At 44.7% G+C, this 25,112-nt stretch overlaps 1 protein-coding gene across 3 annotated transcripts in view; it reads left to right on the forward strand.

The window, feature by feature from the left end:
- Window positions 1-3,957: 3,957 nt before the first annotated feature.
- Window positions 3,958-25,112, forward strand: part of GAS2 (growth arrest specific 2) — a 73,520-nt gene continuing 52,365 nt past the window's right edge. The window contains exon 1 of one of the 3 annotated variants that reach the window (XM_069968057.1): window positions 3,958-4,109. The gene's annotated coding sequence lies outside the window, so the exon portion shown is untranslated. Of the gene's footprint in view, window positions 4,110-13,212; window positions 13,261-15,831; window positions 15,901-25,112 lie in introns of those variants that run through there. The other 2 variants (XM_069968059.1, XM_069968060.1) reach the window with 2 other exon arrangements.

Genomic DNA, 25,112 nt, shown 5'->3' on the forward strand with positions numbered 1-25,112 from the left:
TTTCCCTTTATATGGTGGAAGTGTGTGTAAAGCGCCCCCGGTGGTCACATGGAATACTAATGATTCATTTTGTATGATTTCGATGATGGACGCTGTATTTCATTTCATAGATCGGTCCTAGCTGTAGCTGGAGGGGGCACAGATGCAGTTATCCCTGGTGTCCTGCGTCTCGGGGCCCAAATAATTCCAAATAGCAATGAAGAAAAAGAGTCGAAATGCAATTACCTGTCATATTGATCACTGCATGATAAATAATACCGCCACATCTATGTCATTTCTGTATAATATACCGGCCCTACAATAAAGTGTCTGTATACAGCAACATGTGAACATTAGGCGGGGCCCCTGTTAGATGTCTTTCATGGGGCCCCTGAAGTTTGGATCTCTGCTTCCTCTATAACCCACCATGTCAGATACTTGGCCTCTCGTTACGTGTAATTATCTCTTCAGTATATTTTATGAGCGGACTTGTCACTTTCTGAACAAAGCCACCATTGACTATTAGGCGGCGGTCTCATGACACGGCCCGGCCTGGGTAAACATGTGAACTGGGGAAAAAAATTTCACGGTCAAAAAAGCTTAGAAATTACAGGATTTTGCGCTAATTTGACTACAATGGATTCAGGCTCGAAAAACTACCTCCAATGGGAAAAAATTAACGCCAATGGGGTTTCTATGGCAGCGGTAGGGAACCTTGGCTCTCCAGCTGTTGCAAAACTACAACTCCCATCATGCCTGGACAGCCGAAGGCTGTCCAGGCATGATGGGAGTTGTAGTTTTGTAACAGCTGGAGAGCCAAGGTTCCCTAACCCTGTTCTATAGGGACTCTCTGGGGTCTTTGTTGATATTTAGGAGGGACCCCTGCTTTGCCTGTAGGCCTCTGACTTTGCCTGAGGGAAGACTGACCAATTTCTTTAGTCTCCCATATAGCGGTGTAAAAAAATTATATTTTCAATTGAAACTCTGACTTCACAGCTGAAATAACTATTATCCCCAGATATGAGGAAGCTTAATCACATCATGGCCCCCTCCCTCCCCGCCGCTCATGTGATCTCAGCGCACACAGAGGTACAATACAGATGTAATATGGAGCCACATTCCAGCCAAATGAAATCCAGATGTCTCCTGTACGGCAGCGCCGGCCTGGACCCTCCCAGTAACGCCGTCTGATCGTGACTGGAAGGGGGGGGGGGTAATCCAGGACGCTGCCACAAGCCGGTCTATACAGTAAGGTTACGGCAGGGTAGATGGGGATATAAGTGCACGCTTCACAAATGGCAAAATGGTGGCTGCTAAACCGTCCCCCTCATCTACAGTGATTTGCGCAAAACCTGTCGCTGACCAATCACAGCTCAATCTCATTTTACCAGAGCGATATAAGAAAGTGAAACGAGGAGACGGTTAATATAAGACAGCGCCATAAATCTCCCCAGTCATTTTTGCGCACATCAAAGCAAAACTCATAGGCGATTTACCAAATCGGAGGAGCGCTTACCAATCAGATCCCAGCTTTCATTTTTTAAAAGGCCTCTTAAGAAATGAAAGGTGGAATGTGATTGGTTGCTATGGGCGACTGCTTCGCTGTTACCAAGCACAAGATTTGGACACTTTTCCACAGTGTGACCCTTTATGCACATTGGGGGAGATTTATCAAACATGGCGTATAGTGAAACTGGCTCTGTTGCCCCTAGCAACCAATCAGATTCCACCTTACATTTTCTAAAGAGTCTGTGAGGAATGAAAGGTGGAATCTGATTGGTTGCTAGGGGCAACTGAGCCAGTTTCACTATACGCCATGTTTTATAAATCTCCCCCATAGTTTTATGTGTTTTTATGCATTTTTGGGTAAATTTTTTTGATTATTGTCTAAAATCCCTGGGGGGGATCTATCTATCTATCTATCTATCTATCTATCTATCTATCTATCTATCTCCTATCTATCTATCTATCTATCTATCTATCTATCTATCTATCTATCTCCTATCTATCTATCTATCTATCTATCTATCATCTATCTATCTATCTATCTATCTATCTATCTATCTTTCATCTATCTATCTCCTATCTATCTCTCTATCTCCTATCTATCTCTCTATCTCCTATCTATCTATCTATCTATCTATCTATCTATCTATCTATCTCCTATCTATCTATCTCCTATCTATCTCTCTATCTCCTATCTATCTATCTATCTATCTATCTATCTATCTATCTATCTATCTATCTATTATCTATCTCCTATCTATCTAATATCTATCTATTATCTATCTATCTATCTATCTATCTATCTATCTATCTATCTATCTATCTATCTGCTATCTATCTACCATATATCTATCTCCTATCTATCTATCTATCTATCTATCTATCTATCTATCTATCTATCTCCTATCTATCTATCTCCTATCTATCTATCTATCTATCTATCTATCTATCTATCTATCTATCTACCATCTATCTATCTATCTATCTATCTATCTATCTATCTATCTATCTCCTATCTATCTCTCTATCTCCTATCTATCTATCTATCTATCTATCTATCTATCTATCTATTATCTATCTCCTATCTATCTAATATCTATCTATTATCTATCTATCTATCTATCTATCTATCTATCTATCTATCTATCTGCTATCTATCTACCATATATCTATCTCCTATCTATCTATCTATCTATCTATCTATCTATCTATCTATCTATCCATCTATCTATCTCCTATCTATCTATCTCCTATCTATCTATCTCCTATCTATCTATCTATCTATCTATCTATCTATTGGTGCGTTTACACAGAGAGATTTATCTGACAGATTTTTGAAGCCAAAGCCAGGAACAGACTATAAACAGGGTGCAGGTCATAAAGGAAAGACTGAGATTCCCTGTCTTTTCAAGTCCACTCCTGACTTTGGCTTCCAAAGTTGGTCAGATAAATCTGCCTGTGTAAACGCACCATATCTATCTCCTATCTATCTATCTCCTATCTATCTATCTATCTATCTACCATCTATCTATCTATCTATCTATCTATCTGGAGTGCTGGAGTGCCAAGCAACGGAGATTGGATAAAAATCTCCACTAAATAAATCCAAGAATTTTGCGGCACATCCGTATAGTGAAAAAAGTTGTGGTATTTATTGGTACATCAAAAAGCAAGTGCAACGTTTCAGTCTCATCTCGAGACCTTTTGGTGCGTTTACACAGACAGATTTATCTGACAGATCTTTGAAGCCAAAACCAGGCACAGACTATAAACAGGGATCAGGTCATAACGGAAAGACTGGGATTTCTCCTCTTTTCAAATCCGTTCCTGGCTTTGGCTTCCAAAATCTGTCAGATAAATCTTTCTGTGTAAATGCACCTTTCTCAAGCAAATACAAACAGTGACTCATATCCTCTTATAGTGTGTAGCAAATCATGATTAACAGGTGATTAGAAGTGATAAGGAGTGATACAAATCCGGTGCAAAAAATAGTGATAAATAAGGTTCTGTATACTGAACAAATTATTATGAGATGTGATTACATATGATACACTCAGTGTGTTATACATTCATATGTGTAAAAGTATGATATTTAAAATCCATCCATCCCTCATAGTCAGTAATGACAGTTTAGCTATATATCTGATGATCACAATCGTATATATTATAATTGTTCATCTTCTCATTAGTAATCTGATCCGTAATGGCGGGTCCCTAATTATAAGCGGTTACAGCGAGCGCGGCTAATTAGTATACGGCAGAGGCTGTTACATTGTTCCATGGGAAGAATCATTAGATTTAGTATTGATGGGGCCGAGTCACTTCTACCGCTGATCAATGTGAAATACATTCGATGTGGAGGAGGATTATTACGTAATTGGATGTAATTTCATAGAAAATATAATCCATATATGAGATATATGTGCTGGCCTCCTGTGTGATGTGTCTTAATCTCCTATTCCTTAGGTTCTTATATGGGTAACAGATCATAGGCAATCCCTTAAAGCATTTATCCAGGCTCTGGACAGTTCCTGACATGGACAGAGGTGGCAGCAGAGAGCACAGTGTCAAACTGGAAAGAATACACCACTTCCTGCAGGACATACAGCAGCTGATAAGTACTGGTAGACAAGATTATTATTTTTTTTTAAATAGAAGTAAATTACAAATCTTTGGCTCTTTCTTACTGATTTGAAAGAATTTTGTTTTGTAAACTACCCCTTTAAAGTGAAAGGAGCTGAACTGTAATACCGCACACAATTGGGGGCAGGGATGACGCTGTTTTTGCAAGAAAGTAGCTATTTCTAATTCTGGATATCCCCTTTAATGGTCATGATGTTTTCTCCACTCACATCCAAAGCTGCTTTTAAAAATTAACAGTTTGGCTCCGCCTTCATGTCAGTGTCATGTGACCTAACAGTTGGAACCGTGTCATGTGACCACCCAGTAACAGAGGAATTCAAACATTTGAATGGAGAAGAAATAAAAGTGATTTTATACGTTGAGAATTTACAGCATTTTATGTCGTTTTGTGGGAAAGCTGTAAATGTTTCAGTCAGAACGGAGTTTTCCTTTAATTACCGTCGACGATCTTTTCCTGCCAGAACCGCCCGTGAGATCACAAGTGTCAATATTACGTAAGCGCCGCTCCTAATACCCGGACGCCTCGGCAGCTCCCATAAAACCTTACATTAATACCTCGCACCTCATTAATCCCTAACACTTCTTATTCCTAACACAGAGCGAGGGACTCCCCGCACCTGCCCCCGCTATATGCCCAGCGCTCCCTTTAGCGCCCCCTTATTAGCACTTTGGGGAACACATTGGTGATTGTAATAGGCGCGGGGTTTACGGCAATATTATGCAGCGCGATTATTTCACTGTAGTTACAGTAGATCCCCATCTGTTATTGAGTGTTAATCCTGGTGTAATGACTCTATGGGGGGCGCAGAGGATCGCACTATACAAGCTGCTTCTTGTCTCCGAGTTTCACCATGGCTGGATGTTTGCAAGCGTGATATGACATTTATAGGAAGTCATATATATACATACAGCTTCATATACCCCATAGGAGTCCATAGGAGTCCATTAGATGCAATAACAAGCAATAGCATAGCCGTAAGAGGTGCAGACATTGTAGCTATACCCAGGTCCTGCTGCCTAGGGAGAGTTGTGCTGGTGACTACCCATTTTTTTTGGAGGGGCCTCATGCATCTCTTGACCCCTATCCTGTGGATAGGCGACAAGTTAATTTAGCTTGGAATACCTTTTAGTCAGGCCCTAGACCAAACACTTATATTTATTCAGACGCCAGACCAGATCTTTTAATTAATGAGTCAAACCACAGACTAGGCTCCCAAATTATCAGACCCCAGACCAGCCCCCTTATCTATCAGACCCCAGACCAGCCCCCTAAACTATCAGACCCCAGACCAAACCCCTAAATTATGAAACCCCAGACCAGACCCCTAAATTATGAAACCCCAGACCAGACCCCTAAATTATCTGACCCCAGACCAAACCCCTAAATTATCAGACCCCAGACCAGACCCCTAAACTATCAGACCCCAGACCAGATCCCTAAATTATCAGACCCCAGACCAGAACCCTAAATTATCAGACCCCTAGTTTATTAGACCCAAGATCATATTCCTAAAGGATTAGTCCCCAGACCAGACCCCTAAATTATTAGACCCTAGACCCCCTAAATTATGAAACCCCAGACCAAACCCCTAAATTATAAGATCCCAGACCAGACCCCTAAATTATCTGACCCCAGACCAAACCCCTAAATTATGAAACCCCAGACCAAACCCCTAAATTATCAGACCCCAGACCAGAACCCTAAATTATTTGACCCCAGACCACACCCCTAAACTATCAGACCTCAGACCAAACCCCTAAACTATCAGACCCCAGACCAAACCCCTAAATTATTAGACCTCAGACCAGACCCCTAAACTATCAGACCCCAGACCAAACACCTAAAATAATTATAGACCAATTTATTCAAAACCCAATTCAGACCCCAGATGAAACATTTAAATGTATTCAGACCCCATACTAGACCCCTATATTGAAGAGATCAGACCCCAGGACACCCAGTGTAAGAATACTGTATGTATGACAGCACGCTACATACCGCTGCTGGATGACACCTGGAGTAGAGGCGGCCTGGGAAGTGAGGAGCAGGGGGCCATACACACTGCTCCCTACACCCAGTAAGGATTCAATGGGAGACTACTGGTTCTACTATCTCTCTAGTACAGGGATGGGGAACCTTTGGCCCTCTAGCTGTTACAAAACTACAACTCCCATCATGTCTGGACAGCCTTTGGCATATGGTATATGGTAGGTAAGTGTCCTGATACACATTTTGCAGAGCCCCAACTGCAAACATAAAAGCATAAAAAGCATAAAACAAACCCAGAACTAAATTTATGTAAATCTTAAACAATTGAATAAAATTAAAAGAAAACAAAACTCTTCTGATCCTTTCGAGCCCATTATCAAATGAGGCGGAAAGAAACAAATAAAATGTTGGTGAATAGGAAGAGAAGAGAGTCCCCGGGGGCCAATTATCCGCAGAGCACTGACCCGCAACGCTGGGGGCCCCGCATCTAGGCCTTGTTTCCCCATACATCTCCTGCCCACTGGTGGGTGGCACGTCCTGTCTGCAGATCCCTCCTGTTAGTCACCTGCAATTCATGTCACTGTTCAGACCAACAAAACAAGTGACATCTCTCTGCACATTATTATAGAGGAGGAGGAGGAGACAGTATCGGATGTGTAATCGCTGGGAATAACCGAGGGAACAAAGGGACAGTGTGCAGGGGGGTATCCTCCCAGGGAATTCTCTCCGTATACCAGTATACTGGTATTAGGAGGAGATGCAGGAATAATTAGTAATAATGCTAGTGACCCGCTAGTAACCTGACGTGCTGCAGTGTATGGCTGATACTAGATATCATACTCTTATATTTCATCAAGGATAAGGAGTAGTATTTATTAGGTATAATGGCGGTAGTATATAGTTATAGTAGTAGTAATAATAATAGTAGTAATAGTCGTTGTAGTAGTGGTAGCAATAGTGGTGGTGGTAGTAGTTGTAGTAGTAATAGTAGCAAGAGTTGTAGTAGTAATAGTGGTGGCAGTAGTTGTAGTAATAAAAGTTGTAGTAATAGTGGTGGTAGTAATAGTGGTGGTAGTGGTAGTAATACTAGTAATAGTTGTAGTAGCTTTAGTAGTTATAGTGGTGGTAGTAGTTGTAGTATTACTAGTAGTAATAGTTGTTGTAGTAGTAGTAGTGGTAATATTAGTATTTATAACCACTGTTTTTAGCAGCTGTACTAGTAGTAGTAATAGGAGTAATAGTAAAAGTAGTAGTAGTAGTATTTATAATAATTATATTTCCAGAAGAAGCAGTAGCAGTAATAGTGGTGGTATACATGAGCAGTAGTAGAAGATGATACAGTTATATATCAATACGAGGGGTCCTGAGGGAATATAAAAGACATGGGTATATAAAATACCCATGGGTCCCAGGAGATATAAAGGGCAGATTGTATAAATCCCCCCACCAGCTGTCCTCCTGTCACTGCCTGCACTACAGCTACCCAGAAAACAGCACACCATGTGGACATGAATGGTACTGCAAGTGTAATAAGCTAAAATTATTATGTTAATTTGTTTTCCCTGAGACCCATTGGCATCACAACATATGGGGTAAATTCGCCCCTGCGAGCCCCTGGGACGAAGGAATATTTAATGAAAAAATAATTAAATTTTAATCCCCTCCTCCATGAGGTATAAATAGGCTCCACCTCCCCCTAGACCTCAGTCTAATTATAAAGAAACATAAAACACAGGGAGGGAGCCTTGTGATGCCAATGGGTCTCAGGGAAAACAAATTAACATAATAATTTTAACTTCCCTTACGTCCCATTGGCATCACAACATATGGGGAATTTGCAAGCATTATCCCCAATGGGCGGGTTATTTATTACATCCGCATTAAGAACAGATCTTGCAAAGGTTGTTCTTGACAAGAAAGAAGTATCCAGCCTGAAATATCTCACAAAAGTAGTCAAAGTAGACCAGGTAGCTGCCTGGCATATGTCCTCAAGTGGCACAGCGGCATGCTCTGCCCAAGTGGAGGCTACAGCTCTAGTAGAGTGAGCCGAAGTAAAAAAAAGACTGAGGTCTAGGGGAGGTGGAGCCTATTTATACCTCATGGAGGAGGGGATTAAAATTTAATTGTTATTTTTTCATTAAATATTCCTTCGTCGCAGGGGCGCATTTACCCCATATGTTGTGATGCCAATGGGACGTAAGGGAAACTTAGTTCCCATAATAAGGGAAGAAATATTATGATACAAGAAGCAGCCGGAGTGACAGGGTCCTTTATTATAAGGTTATAAGGAGAGCCCCCCTACTAAACTTATTACTTTAATGATAGGAAACTATTGTGGCCATTTCCATGTCTGGAGTCTGCGAGTCGTGTGGCTGCTTTCTGCCTCTGTGCACCCAGCACCCGCTATATAAAGAGTAATGAGTGTGAGGAGAGCAGAACGCACATTAATTGTCATCGGTGTAATGATCTGCACCTCTCTCCCCCGGGGCTCTCCATCTTTCCCCAACTGAAAGGCCAAACCAGCCTAGGATGACATTAACTATCTGATGAATGACCTCCCCGCCACGCGTCTGATCCGGTGATTGATCATGTCCAATTAATTCCTAGGAGAAATCAATGGTCTCTACCTCGCTCATTTACATTAATTACAAATACAAATCTCCAAATGAATTCCCTCTCCGTGTGTACAGGGGGCGAGACAAGGGCCCGGAAGATATTACATCTCCAGCACCCTCCATTCTCCATGAATTTCATTATTTGCTACATTGTTTTCCCTTCGTTTGCATTTGGATTAATGTTACTCATTACATATGTATCGGATATAATCTCTGTATAATAGTTATAATAGTAATACTGCCCCCTATGTACAAGAATATAACTACTATAATACTGCTCCTATATACAAGAATATAACTACTATAATACTGCCCCCTATGTACAAGAATATAACTACTATAATACTGCTCCTATATACAAGAATATAACTACTATAATACTGCTACTATATACAGGAATATAACTACTATAATACTGCTCCTATATACAGGGATATAACTACTATAATACTGCTCCTATATGCAGGAATATAACTACTCTAATACTGCTCCTATATACAGGAATATAACTACTATAATACTGCCCCTATATACAGGAATATAACTACTATAATACTGCCCCCTATGTACAAGAATATAACTACTATAATACTGCTCCTATATACAAGAATATAACTACTATAATACTGCTCCTATATACAGGAATATAACTACTATAATACTGCTCCTATATACAGGAATATAACTACTATAATTCTGCTCCTATATACAAGAATATAACTACTATAATACTGCTCCTATATACAGGGATATAACTACTATAATACTGCTCCCTATATACAAGAATATAAGTACTATAATACTGCTCCTATATACAGGAATATAACTACTATAATACTGCCCCTGTATACAGGAATATAACTACTATAATACCGCTCCTATATAAAGGAATATAACTACTATAATGCAGCGGTAGAATTTCACGCCCACTCCGCGCTTCTTCCTGCCGGGAAGGTCCTTCCCGGCAGGAAGAAGCGCCGAGTGGGCGTGAAACGGTGTTCCGGGGTATAGGCGCCCGCCATTCCATCTGTCCTCCCTCCACCACGGACCTTTGTCTGTCGAAATAAAGACATTAGCTTGGAAGTATCGATAAATGCCCCAGTCTCTACTCTCTCTCACTGTTGCATAACTACTATAATACTGCTCCTATATACAGGAATATAACTACTATAATACTGCCCCTATATACAGGAATATAACTACTATAATACTGCTCCTATATACAGGAATATAACTACTATAATACTGCTCCTATATACAAGAATATAAGTACTATAATACTGCTCCTATATACAGGAATATAACTACTATAATACTGCTCCTATATACAAGAATATAACTACTATAATACTGCCCCTATATACAAGAATATAACTACTATAATACTGCTCCTATATACAGGAATATAACTACTATAATACTGCTCCTATATACAAGAATATAACTACTATAATACTGCCCCTATATACAAGAATATAACTACTATAATACTGCTCCTATATACAGGAATATAACTACTATAATACTGCTCCTATATACAGGAATATAACTACTATATACTGCTCCTATATACAGGAATATAACTACTATAATACTGCTCCCTATATACAGGAATATAACTACTATAATACTGCTCCTATATACAGGGATATAACTACTATAATACTGCTCCTATATACAAGAATATAACTACTATAATACTGCTCCCTATATACAAGAATATAACTACTATAATACTGCTCCTATATACAAGAATATAACTACTATAATACTGCTCCTATATACAGGAATATAACTACTATAATACTGCTCCTATATACAGGAATATAACTACTATAATACTGCTCCTATATACAGGAATATAACTACTATAATACTGCTCCTATATACAGGAATATAACTACTATAATACTGCTCCTATATACAGGAATATAACTACTATAATACTGTCCCGTATGGATAAGTATATGTTACACATTGGGCGGTCTTACACGCTCTTAGTGTTTCCTTATTCCTATAATACTGTCTCTGTATAATTATAACTGGTTATTATGTGTTGTAGATTATCCTCTGTATTCCGGCTCTCCCTCCGCCTGCTCCTGGGCTGTAGCCGGAATATCTTTTGGCCTCGGTAATGTCCGGCTATCCCCCTTTCTCTCTGGCTGGCTCGGGGTGAGCGGTCTCTGCAGATAACAATCAGGAGCGTTTATGACATTACAAAGTGTCTGCTATCGGGGATCTGGTTGCAGTTCTAGCAGCGAGATAACCTGCGGCATGTGATCCACCAGGCGCGGCGCCATCTTCCTGTACGCTAGTAAATGGCGCATTGTGTCTGGCCAGACGCCTGTAAAAAAAATTACAGATATGAAATAGGATTTCAATAAATGGAGCATGGAGGAATATAATGGAGTCCCCTGCTGGACCCTGAGGTCAAGAAATCTCCCTTATCCCCCTCTTCACGGAGAGCCCCCTCCAGGTTGTGCCTGGGACTGCAGCTGAGCCCTAATCAGAGTTGTGACTGCAGTAGCGGGAACAACCACAACAATATGTATGGCGCTGGAGAGTCAGACTTCATCCACCTCATTCAGGTTGTGCCTGAGACTGCAGCTGAGCCCTAATCAGCACTGTGACTGCAGTACAGGGAACAACCACAACAATATGTCTGGCGCTGGAGACTTCATCCACCTCATTCTGGTTCTGCAGCTGAGCTGTAACTGCAGTACCAGAAACAGCCACAACAAGGTGTATGGCGCTGGAGAGTCAGACTACTTCCAATATTGATAGAAACACGCTGCCCTCCAAATTTTGCCAAACTACAATTCCCATCATGCCTGGACAGCCAAAGCTAAAGCTGATATTACAGCACAATGGCTTTTGGCTGCCAGGGCATGCTGGGAGTTGTAGTTTTACAGCAGATGGGGATCCCTCAGTTGTCAGGGCATTGTACTTTTGCATAAGCCTGTAGTACTTTATCTTTCAGGGCATGCTGGGAATTGTAGTTGTGCAATAGCTGGATAGATTTTAGCAGTCAGGGCATGCTGGGAATTGTAGTTGTGCAATAGCTGGATAGATTTTAGTAGTCAGGGCATGCTGGGAGTTGTAGTTGTGCAATAGCAGAATAGATTTTAGCAGTCCGGGCATGCTGGGAGTTGTAGTTGTACAATAGCTGAATAGATTTTAGCAGTCAGAACATGCTGGGAGTTGTAGTTGTGCAATAGCTGGACATATTTTAGCCGTCAGGGCATGCTGGGAGTTGTAGTTGTGCAATAGCTGGATAGATTTTAGCAGTCCGGGCATGCTGGGAGTTGTAGTTGTGCAATAGCTGGACATATTTTAGCAGTCCAGGCATGCTGGGAGCTGTAGTTGTGCAATAGCTGAATAGATTTAGCAGTCCGGGCATGATGGGAGTTATATTTGTGCAATAGCTGGATAGATTTTAGCAGTCAGGGCATGCTGGGAGTTGTAGTTGTGCAATAGCTGGACATATTTTAGCCGTCAGGGCATGCTGGGAGTTGTAGTTGTGCAATAGCTGGACATATTTTAGCAGTCCGGGCATGCTGGGAGTTGTAGTTGTGCAATAGCTGGACATATTTTAGCCGTCCGGGCAAGCTGGGAGCTGTAGTTGTGCAATAGCTGGATAGATTTAGCAGTCCGGGCATGATGGGAGTTATATTTGTGCAATAGCTGGACATATTTTAGCAGTCAGGGCATGCTGGGAGTTGTAGTTGTGCAATAGCTGGACATATTTTAGCCGTCAGGGCATGCTGGAAGTTGTAGTTGTGCAATAGCTGGATAGATTTTAGCAGTCCGGGCTTGCTGGGAGTTGTAGTTGTGCAATAGCTGAATAGATTTTAGCAGTCCGGGCATGCTGGGAGCTGTAGTTGTGCAATAGCTGAATAGATTTAGCAGTCCGGGCATGATGGGAGTTATATTTGTGCAATAGCTGGATAGATTTTAGCAGTCAGGGCATGCTGGGAGTTGTAGTTGTGCAATAGCTGGATAGATTTTAGCCGTCAGGGCATGCTGGGAGTTGTAGTTGTGCAATAGCTGGATAGATTTTAGCCGTCAGGGCATGCTGGGAGTTGTAGTTGTGCAATAGCTGGATAGATTTTAGCCGTCAGGGCATGCTGGGAGTTGTAGTTGTGCAATAGCTGGATAGATTTTAGCCGTCAGGGCACGCTGGGAGTTGTAGTTGTGCAATAGCTGGATAGATTTTAGCCGTCAGGGCATGCTGGGAGTTGTAGTTGTGCAATAGCTGGATAGATTTTAGCCGTCAGGGCATGCTGGGAGTTGTCATTTGCACATTGGATAGAGTTTGTCCCCAGCAGGCCGGCACAGGTAACAGCGCTCAGGTGTATTGTTCCTGATGTTTCTAAGCGACGCGGCTCACTGATACAACACATAGACAGCGGCTGTACACCGCCCTCCGGGGACTGAGCACCTGGAGCCACTCCATGGAAGCCACATAGTAAAGGACTGCAGGTCCTGAACATACTGCAGGCTGCCAGCAAAGATGCAGAGGGGGGTGTGAGTATAACTGCTCTGTGACTACAACTCCTATCAGGGACAACTACCTTCTGTGAAATCCAATCTCCAGCCATGAACCTCAGGGGTTAATGCCTCACCTAATAACCTACAGACCTGGGGGAGGGGAGAGGGGGGCTATACAGGGACTATACAGGAAATATACAGGGACTATGCAGGAAATATACAGGGACTATGCAGGAAATATACAAGGACTATACAGGAACTATACAGATACTTTACAGGCACTATACAGGGACTATTCAGGAAATATACAGGGAATATACAGGAACTATACAGAAACTAATGCAGGAAATATACAAGGACTATGCAGGGAATATACAGGAACTATACAGGGACTATGCAGAAACTATACAGGGACTATGCAGGGGATATACAGGAACTATACAGGGACTATGCAGAAACTATACAGGGACTATGCAGGAACTATACAGGGACAATGCAGGAAATATTAAGGGACTATGCAGGAAATATACAGGGACTATACGTGGACTTTACAGGAAATATACAGGGACTATACAGGGACTATGCAGGAACTATACAGGGACTATGCAGAAACTATACAGGGACAATGCAGGAAATATTAAGGGACTATGCAGGAAATATACAGGGACTATACGTGGACTTTACAGGAAATATACAGGGACTATACAGGGACTATGCAGGAACTCTACAGGGACTATGCAGTAACTCTACAGGGACTATGCAGGAACTATACAGGGACTATGCAGGAACTATACAGGGACTATGCAGGAACTATACAGGGACTATGCAGTAACTCTACAGGGACTATGCAGGAAATATACAGGGACTATGCAGGAACTATACAGGGACTATGCAGGAAATTTACAGGGACTATGCAGGAACTATACAGGGACTATGCAGGAACTATACAGGGACTGTGCAGGAACTATACAGGGACTATGCAGGAAATATACAGGGACTATGCAGGAAATATACAGGGACTATGCAGGAAATATACAGGGACTATGCAGGAAATATACAGGGACTATGCAGGAAATATACAGAAACTATTCAGGGACTATACAGGAACTATACAGCGACTATACAGGGAGTATACAGGGTCTATACTGGGAGTATACAGGGACCATGCAGGAACTATACAGGGACTCTACAAGGACTCTACAGGGACTATACAGGAACTAAAGCTTTGGCTGTCAGGCATGATGGAAATTGTAGTTTTGCAACAGCTGTAGGGCGGTAGGTTCCCCATCCCTGTTTTATAGGATCTCTGCTTGCTGTGAGCAAAGAGGAGCAATCTGGGATACATACAAGATAAGATATGGACTGTTCTGTCTCACAGCAGAGAGTCTGTTACAGTTGCATCCATGTTACAGTGGATCCTCCTGGAGTCCGGGCACTGTGGGAATCATTGGATAGAACTGTCCCAGAGATGAGAGAAGGGCAAAGCTTTCAAACTTTGCAAATGTTGCTCAAACATTTTATATAGTAAAAAAAAAATGGTTTAATGAATTTATAGTAAGTTGTAAAGTTTTGAAACCTGATTATACATTGTGTTACTTATAGAGGACGTCAGAGTTATTATCACCAACCACACAGACAGAGAGAGACAGACATCCTCAGCTCTGCTACATCTCTGTATTGGACCAGTCCTAGGAGACTATGTTCCTCCAAATTACAAACTCAGCTCAGCTACATCTCTCCTATATCTGTGTATACAACTGGCTATAGACTCTCTGTTTGTTCCAAATTGCACACTCAACTCTGCTACATCATTACTGTATCTGTGTACTGAACTGGCCTTAGGGCCCTATTCCACCGGACGATTATCGTTCAGATTATCGTTAAATCGTTCGAATCTAAACGATAATCGTTCGGTTGAAATGCAGTAACGATTAACGACCAAACGAGAAATCGTTGATCGCTTTATAAGACCTGGACCTATTTTTATTGTTGCTCGTTCGCAAAACGTTCGCAAATCGTTCGCATTGAATAAGACATCGTTCGGTCGTTCGCAATAGATACGAACGCAATAGTGAAGAAATACGGAAGAAGAAACGATCGCAATTACGATCATAAGTAACGATTATCGTTCCATGGAAATGAGTGAACGTTTTCAGGTCTTTCGCAATAGCAGTCGTTTGAGATTGTTAATCGTTAACGATTATGCTAACGATAATCGTCCGGTGGAATAGGGCCCTTAGACTTTCACAAACTCAGCTCAGCTACATCTGTACTGCCAGTAAAGACCACTCCCCTGCCCGGCCATTGATCCGGGGATACATTAGGAGCTCAGGCTGTCTATTACTTTGCACTTGTTGAGTAACGTAAAAAAAAAAATCCCCTTCTGGAAGTGAAAGCCAAAGCCAGTGTGTAATCCAATATCTCAGGGAGCAACTACTCCTGCCCCATTTGGGCTCTGCTCTGCAGGCCGCCCCATCCCTCCTCTGGCCTCCATCCCTGTGATAGTCCTGGAGGTTGTGACTATGAGGACTGGGAGCTGCCCTGAGACCAGGAACCAAGGGGGCCAGAGAGTAGCAGAGCTGGGTAAGTGATATTGGGGGGTGGGATGGGGGAGCTGAGAGCAGCCAGAGCCAGGCAGGAGGCTCCCAGTGTCTGCAGCCGCCGCCGCTTACTGGGGTCTGGAATGCTTCTCTTTACAGTTCATTGCTGGTCCACCAGTACAACCAGCAACCCCAAATACTTCAAGACAGACGGTTAACCTGTTGCAGTCACCTTAGACTCACAGAGTATTGTCTCATCCCTATGCAGTCACCATAGACTCACAGAGCATTGTCTCATCCCTATAAAGGCGCCATAGACTCACAGAGCATTCTCTCATCCCTATGCAGTCGCCTTAGACTCACAGAGTATTGTCTCATCCCTATGCAGTCACCATAGACTCACAGAGCATTGTCTCATCCCTATACAGTCAACATAGACTCACAGAGCATTGTCTCATCCCTATACAGTTACCATAGACTCACAGAGCATTGTCTCATCCCTATACAATTACCATAGACTCACAGAGCATTGTCTCATCCCTATAGAGTTACCATAGACTCACAGAGCATTGTCTCATCCCTATACAGTCACTATAGACTCCTAGAGCATTGTCTCATCCCTATACAGTCACCATAGACTCACATAGCATTGTGTCATCCCTATACAGTTACCATAGACTCACAGAGCATTGTCTCATCCCTATACAGTCACCATAGACTCACAGAGCATTGTCTCATCCCTATAGAGTTACCATAGACTCACAGAGCATTGTCTCATCCCTATACAGTCGCTATAGACCCACAAAGCATTGTCTCATCCCTATACAGTCACCATAGACTCACAGAGCATTGTCTCATCCCTATACAGTTACCATAGACTCACAGAGCATTGTCTCATCCCTATACAGTCACCATAGAATCACAGAGCATTGTCTCATCCCTATAAAAGTGCCATAGACTCACAGAGCATTGTCTCATCCCTATACAGTCACCATAGACTCCTAGAGCATTGTCTCATCCCTATACAGTCACCATAGACTCCTAGAGCATTGTCTCATCCCTATACAGCGCTTCCATGATTTTTAAAATTTTATTTCTTTTTATTTTATTTTTTTTGTGGATCTGTTTGTAGATCAGGAGCGGTGATGTCCAGCCTGCGGCCTGTAGTTCTGCACCAGCTGTAGGAGGGCGCCACAGGATGGACATCACCGCTGATCCAGAACTAACTACATGCAGCCCCTCAGTTACTATATACAGTTATTGGGGAGTCATGCAGGTTTTTTCCCCTATTTTTTTTATTATGGTCATTGTTGTTGTTGTTATTATTATTATTATTATTATTATTAGTATTATTATTATTATTATTATCCATCCCTCCTGCCCCCCCATACAGCTATCTCACCTGATCCCCCCTCATACAGCTATCTCACCTGATCCCCATACAGCTATCTCACCTGATCCCCATACAGCTATCTCACCTGATCCCCCATACAGCTATCTCACCTGATCCCCCATACAGCTATCTCTCCTGATCCCCCCATACAGCTATCTCTCCTGATCCCCCATACAGCTATCTCACCTGATCCCCGATACAGCTATCTCACCTGATCCCCCCCATACAGCTATCTCACCTGATCCCCCCATACAGCTATCTCACCTGATCCCCCCATACATCTATCTCACCTGATCCCCCATACAGCTATCTCACCTGATCCCCCCCATACAGCTATCTCACCTGATCCCCCATACAGCTATCTCACCTGATCCCCCATACATCTATCTCTCCTGATCCCCCCCATACAGCTATCTCACCTGATCCCCCCATACATCTATCTCACCTGATCCCCCATACAGCTATCTCACCTGATCCCCCCCATACAGCTATCTCACCTGATCCCCCATACAGCTATCTCACCTGATCCCCCCATACAGCTATCTCACCTGATCCCCCCCATACAGCTATCTCACCTGATCCCCCATACAGCTATCTCACCTGATCCCCCATACAGCTATCTCACCTGATCCCCCCCATACAGCTATCTCACCTGATCCCCCCATACAGCTATCTCACCTGATCCCCCATACAGCTATCTCTCCTGATCCCCATACAGCTATCTCTCCTGATCCCCCATACAGCTATCTCACCTGATCCCCCATACAGCTATCTCACCTGATCCCCCCCATACAGCTATCTCACCTGATCCCCCCATACAGCTATCTCACCTGATCCCCCATACAGCTATCTCTCCTGATCCCCATACAGCTATCTCTCCTGATCCCCCCATACATCTATCTCACCTGATCCCCCATACAGCTATCTCACCTGATCCCCCCATACAGCTATCTCACCTGATCCCCCATACAGCTATCTCACCTGATCCCCCCATACAGCTATCTCACCTGATCCCCCCATACAGCTATCTCACCTGATCCCCCATACAGCTATCTCACCTGATCCCCCCATACAGCTATCTCACCTGATCCCCCCATACAGCTATCTCACCTGATCCCCCCATACAGCTATCTCACCTGATCCCCCATACAGCTATCTCACCTGATCCCCCATACAGCTATCTCACCTGATCCCCCCATACAGCTATCTCACCTGATCCCCCATACAGCTATCTCACCTGATCCCCCCCCCATACAGCTATCTCACCTGATCCCCCCATACAGCTATCTCACCTGATCCCCCCATACAGCTATCTCACCTGATCCCCCATACATCTATCTCACCTGATCCCCCCATACAGCTATCTCACCTGATCCCCCCATACAGCTATCACACCTGATCCCCCATACATCTATCTCACCTGATCCCCCCATACAGCTATCTCACCTGATCCCCCATACAGCTATCTCACCTGATCCCCCCCATACAGCTATCTCACCTGATCCCCCATACAGCTATCTCACCTGATCCCCATACAGCTATCTCACCTGATCCCCCCATACAGCTATCTCACCTGACCCCCCCCCATACAGCTATCTCACCTGATCCCCATACAGCTATCTCACCTGATCCACCCATACAGCTATCTCACCTGATCCCCATACAGCTATCTCACCTGATCCCCCATACAGCTATCTCTCCTGATCCCCCATACAGCTATCTCACCTGATCCCCATACAGCTATCTCACCTGATCCCCCCATACAGCTATCTCACCTGATCCCCATACAGCTATCTCACCTGATCCCCCATACAGCTATCTCTCCTGATCCCCCCATACAGCTATCTCACCTGATCCCCATACAGCTATCTCACCTGATCCCCCCATACAGCTATCTCACCTGATCCCCCCATACAGCTATCTCACCTGATCCCCCATACAGCTATCTCACCTGATCCCCCCCATACAGCTATCTCACCTGATCCCCCATACATCTATCTCACCTGATCCCCCATACATCTATCTCACCTGATCCCCCATACAGCTATCTCACCTGAATCCCCCCATACAGCTATCTCACCTGATCCCCCCCATACAGCTATCTCTCCTGATCCCCCCATACAGCTATCTCACCTGATCCCCCATACAGCTATCTCACCTGAATCCCCCCATACAGCTATCTCTCCTGATCCCCCCATACAGCTATCTCACCTGATCCCCCATACAGCTATCTCACCTGATCCCCCCATACAGCTATCTCACCTGATCCCCTATACAGCTATCTCACCTGATCCCCCCCCATACAGCTATCTCACCTGATCCCCCCCATACAGCTATCTCTCCTGATCCCCCATACAGCTATCTCACCTGATCCCCCCCCCATACAGCTATCTCACCTGATCCCCCCCATACAGCTATCTCACCTGATCCCCATACAGCTATCTCACCTGATCCCCCATACAGTTATCTCTCACCTGATCCCCCCATACAGCTATCTCACCTTATCCCCCCATACAGCTATCTCACCTGATCCCCCCCCCATACAGATATCTCACCTGATCCCCCCCATACAGCTATCTCTCCTGATCCCCCATACAGCTATCTCACCTGATCCCCCCCCCATACAGCTATCTCACCTGATCCCACCCATACAGCTATCTCTCCTTATCCCCCCCATACAGCTATCTCTCCTGATCCCCCCATACATCTATCTCTCCTGATCCCCCCCATACATCTATCTCACCTGATCCCCCATACAGCTATCTCTCCTGATCCCCCCATACATCTATCTCACCTGATCCCCCATACAGCTATCTCTCCTGATCCCCCCATACAGCTATCTCTCCTGATCCCCCCCATACAGCTATCTCACCTGATCCCCCCCATACAGCTATCTCTCCTGATCCCCCCATACAGCTATCTCACCTGATCCCCCCATACAGCTATCTTACCTGATCCCCCCATACAGCTATCTCACCTGATCCCCCCATACAGCTATCTCTCCTGATCCCCCATACATCTATCTCTCCTGATCCCCCCATACAGTTATCTCACCTGATCCCCCCATACAGTTATCTCACCTGATCCCCCCCCCCATACAGCTATCTCACCTGATCCCCCCCATACAGCTATCTCACCTGATCCCCATACAGCTATCTCACCTGATCCCCCATACAGTTATCTCTCACCTGATCCCCCCATACAGCTATCTCACCTTATCCCCCCATACAGCTATCTCACCTGATCCCCCCCCCATACAGCTATCTCCCCTGATCCCCCCCATACAGCTATCTCTCCTGATCCCCCATACATCTATCTCACCTGATCCCCCCCATACAGCTATCTCACCTGACCCCCCCATACAGCTATCTCACCTGATCCCCCCATACAGCTATCTCTCCTGATCCCCCCATACAGCTATCTCTCCTTATCCCCCATACAGCTATCTCTCCTGATCCCCCATACATCTATCTCTCCTGATCCCCCATACAGCTATCTTACCTGATCCCCCCATACAGCTATCTCTCCTGATCCCCCATACAGCTATCTCTCCTGATCCCCCATACATCTATCTCACCTGATCCCCCATACAGCTATCTTACCTGATCCCCCCATACAGCTATCTCACCTGATCCCCCCATACAGCTATCTCTCCTGATCCCCCCATACAGCTATCTCACCTGATCCCCCATACAGCTATCTCACCTGATCCCCCCATACAGCTATCTCACCTGATCCCCCCCATACAGCTATCTCTCCTTATCCCCCCATACAGCTATCTCTCCTGATTCACCCATACAGCTATCTCTCTCCTGATCCCCTATACAGCTATCTCACCTGATCCCCCCCATACAGTTATCTCACCTGATCCCCCCATACAGCTATCTCACCTGATCCCCCCCATACAGCTATCTCACCTGATCCCCCCATACAGCTATCTCACCTGATCCCCCATACAGCTATCTCTCCTCATCCCCCCCCATACAGCTATCTCTCCTGATCCCCCCATACAGCTATCTCACCTGATCCCCCCATACAGCTATCTCACCTGATCCCCCCCATACAGCTATCTCACCTGATCCCCCATACATCTATCTCACCTGATCCCCCATACATCTATCTCACCTGATCCCCCATACAGCTATCTCACCTGAATCCCCCCATACAGCTATCTCACCTGATCCCCCCCATACAGCTATCTCTCCTGATCCCCCCATACAGCTATCTCACCTGATCCCCCATACAGCTATCTCACCTGAATCCCCCCATACAGCTATCTCTCCTGATCCCCCCATACAGCTATCTCACCTGATCCCCCATACAGCTATCTCACCTGATCCCCCCATACAGCTATCTCTCCTGATCCCCCCCCCCATACAGCTATCTCACCTGATCCCCCCATAGAGCTATCTCTCCTGATCCCCCCATACAGCTATCTCACCTGATCCCCCATACAGCTATCTCACCTGATCCCCCCCCCCATACAGCTATCTCTCCTGATCCACCCATACAGCTATCTCACCTGATCCCCCCCATACAGCTATCTCTCTCCTGATCCCCATCTATCTCTCCTGATCCCCCCATACAGCTATCTCACCTGATCCCCCCATACATCTATCTCTCCTGATCCCCCCATACAGCTATCTCACCTGATCCCCCCATACAGCTATCTCACCTGATCCCCCCATACAGCTATCTCACCTGATCCCCCCATACAGCTATGTCACCTGATCCCCCAATACAGCTATCTCTCCTGATCCCCCCATACATCTATCTCTCCTGATCCCCCCATACAGCTATCTCTCCTGATCCCCCCCATACAGCTATCTCACCTGATCCCCCCATACATCTATCTCACCTGATCCCCCCATACAGCTATCTCACCTGATCCCCCATACAGTTATCTCTCACCTGATCCCCCCTCATACAGCTATCTCTCCTTATCCCCCATACAGCTATCTCACCTGATCCCCCCATACATCTATCTCACCTGATCCCCCATACAGCTATCTCACCTGATCCCCCCATACAGCTATCTCACCTGATCCCCCATACAGCTATCTCACCTGATCCCCCCCATACAGCTATCTCACCTGATCCCCCCATACAGCTATCTCACCTGATCCCCCATACAGCTATCTCTCCTGATCCCCCCCATACAGCTATCTCTCCTGTTCCCCCATACAGCTATCTCACCTGATCCCCCCATACAGCTATCTCACCTGATCCCCCATACAGCTATCTCACCTGATCCCCCCATACAGCTATCTCTCCTGATCCCCCCATACAGCTATCTCACCTGATCCCCCATACAGCTATCTCACCTGATCCCCCCCCCATACAGCTATCTCTCCTGATCCCCCCATACAGCTATCTCTCCTGATCCCCCCATACAGCTATCTCACCTGATCCCCCCCATACAGCTATCTCACCTGATCCCCCCATACAGCTAGCTGTATAGGGGATCAGGAGAGATAGCTGTATGGGGGGATCAGGTGAGATAGCTGTATGGGGGGATCAGGAGAGATAGATGTATGGGGGGATCAGGAGAGATAGCTGTATGGGGGATAAGGAGAGATAGCTGTATGGGGGATAAGGAGAGATAGCTGTATAGGGGATCAGGAGAGATATCTCTCCTTATCCCCCATACAGCTATCTCTCCTTATCCCCCATACAGCTATCTCTCCTGATCCCCCCATACATCTATCTCTCCTGATCCCCCCATACAGCTATCTCTCCTGATCCCCCCATACAGCTATCTCACCTGATCCCCCCCATACAGCTATCTCACCTGATCCCTCATACATCTATCTCTCCTTATCCCCCCATACAGCTATCTCACCTGATCCCCCCATACAGCTATCTCTCCTGATCCCCCCATACAGCTATCTCACCTGATCCCCCCATACAGCTATCTCACCTGATCCCCCCCATACAGCTATCTCACCTGATCCCTCATACATCTATCTCTCCTTATCCCCCCATACAGCTATCTCACCTGATCCCCCCATACAGCTATCTCTCCTGATCCCCCCATACAGCTATCTCACCTGATCCCCCCCATACAGCTATCTTACCTGATCCCCCCCATACAGCTATCTCTCCTGATCCCCCCATACAGCTATCTCTCCTGATCCCCCCATACAGCTATCTCACCTGATCCCCCCCATACAGCTATCTTACCTGATCCCCCCCATACAGCTATCTCTCCTGATCCCCCCATACAGCTATCTCTCCTGATCCCCCATACAGCTATCTCACCTGATCCCCCCCCCATACAGCTATCTCTCCTTATCCCCCATACAGCTATCTCTCCTGATCCCCCATACAGCTATCTCACCTGATCCCCCCCATACAGCTATCTCACCTGATCCCCCCCATACAGCTATCTCTCCTGATCCCCTATAAAGCCTAATGCTGACATGGGGGCAAACATCACGACACTGCACCACAATGATGATACAAGGGACTGAGTAGAATTATACAAGGGGTGCGGCCTGAGGGTGGTTGGTCCACCTTTAGTCGGCCTTTGAGATTTTTTAGGTCTGTCCATTAGCCATGAAGAATCATGGAGAACAGACACTAATCTTATTATAGGGATCAATGCCACCTTGGAGTAGTTAGGGGTAGTAGTCACAGGGGTGAGCAGTGTGCAGCATGTGGGATGGGCTCTGTTGTGGGGGTCTTCTATCAGCCCAAGAGGGAGCCAAAGTGGGTAGGGGTAGAATCATACAGGGTTGGGGTGGGTGGGGGGGGTTGTGTGATACATTAGCCAACAGGACAGGGTTGCTGAACAGTGGAAACAGTGAGGTCAACGAGTTTTTTACAGAATTTTATACAATTTTTTTTTTTCATTATATTTTTAGTTTATTGAACTCTAAACCCCGTAGCCGTCTCTATAACCATTGATGTTGTAGGATTTTCAGGTGGTGGGGGGGGGTTCCTTTTTTTTTTTTTTTTTTTTTTTTTTTTTTATCATTATTGTTGTCCCACTTAATAATCAGCCGGCAATTTTTTACGCTTCTGCCGGAGAATTATGTTGTAATCAGCAAAGTCTTGCGGGAGATCAATGGAGCTGTAAGGCGATTGTTCTGGGGCTGTTTATAGACTGGAAAGCGGAGCATCTCGCAGCAGTAATGGCTGTAATTGAATGGAGCGCTTGCCGCTCTGATGAATGTCCTCATTGTTTTTAGTTATTTTGTTTTTGTCATTTTTTTTTTTTTTTGCTTTTTAAAGGGCTTGTACGCTTTCCAGACAGGCGATGTCTGGCGAGTAGCTCCAGCGTCCGTCATCCTGCGGAATGTGACGGTTTGCTCAGAAAACTGTTTTGGCTTCTCAGTAGGAGAGATGTCAGCGGACAGGTACATGGTAAAATAAATAGGGCAGACCTAACAAACATCCCTGGAGCCGAGGAGGGAGAGGCCGAGCACATCACAGGCAGGAGGCAGGGGGAGCGTGAGATTTAGCCTTCAAAGGGGGAAAAACATGCCAAAAAATTTCTTCAAAAAAAAAAAAATTACGGGTATAACTCATCTTGTTACATGTTGTGCACGGTCGCTCTGCCTGTGTAAGTGTCACTGAACCAGGGAGAACAGGATGAGCAGAACTCCATGCCCTGCCCTGGAAGGCAGCGGTAGGGAACCTTGGCTCTCTAGCTGTTGCAAAACTACAACTCCCATCATGCCTGGACAGGGAGAGATGATCAAATTGATTGGGAAAGGACTGAAAATATTTAGAATTTTCCCAAAATTTTGCAAACTATTTGGATTTTTTTATTTTTTTTTTTGGGGGGGGGGGGGGGGGGAATAAATCTGTTTTTAGATATGAGGAGTTAGGTTTAGAATAAACACCCTAATAAAATAATTAAAAAAAAAATCTTTCAAATCAGCTGATGTCAGAAAGTTATACAGATTTGTAAATGACTTCTATTTAAAAATCTCCAGTCTGCCAGTACT

This window comes from Dendropsophus ebraccatus, chromosome 4, assembly GCF_027789765.1.
Source record: "Dendropsophus ebraccatus isolate aDenEbr1 chromosome 4, aDenEbr1.pat, whole genome shotgun sequence".
Taxonomy (NCBI): domain Eukaryota; kingdom Metazoa; phylum Chordata; class Amphibia; order Anura; family Hylidae; genus Dendropsophus; species Dendropsophus ebraccatus.